The sequence below is a fragment of the Penaeus monodon genome, chromosome 33 (genome assembly GCF_015228065.2).
Source record: "Penaeus monodon isolate SGIC_2016 chromosome 33, NSTDA_Pmon_1, whole genome shotgun sequence".
NCBI classification, from domain to species: domain Eukaryota; kingdom Metazoa; phylum Arthropoda; class Malacostraca; order Decapoda; family Penaeidae; genus Penaeus; species Penaeus monodon.
Genome location: NC_051418.1, coordinates 26401855 through 26402231, shown reverse-complemented (window position 1 = coordinate 26402231; position 377 = coordinate 26401855).

The window sequence follows — 377 nt, the reverse complement described above, 5'->3', positions numbered from 1 at the left end:
TGGCGTGCTGACGTTGCTTCAAAACGTAACCGAAAAGAGCAGGACGTGACGTCATTGAAACTCTGCGGTCCATCCACGCCTTCAGTCGAGCACGGAGGTCGCGAACCCAAGAATCCTGAGAACAGATTAGCGACAACGGGTCTAAAATATATATATATATTTTTTTTTTTTTTTCAGGCGTTTATTAAGATTATCTCTGAGAATTATGGGTAATACCATGATTGTTTAAGTCTACTAGGACTTCGTGTTCCGGCAGCATTTAGAAGGCTGAAAGATAACAATTCAAGATAACTTTATATCAGCTAAAGAAATCGCTAGACCTCACACTTAAAATCTTAAGATCAAGCATGTACTAAATGGTATAAAACTATTTTTTC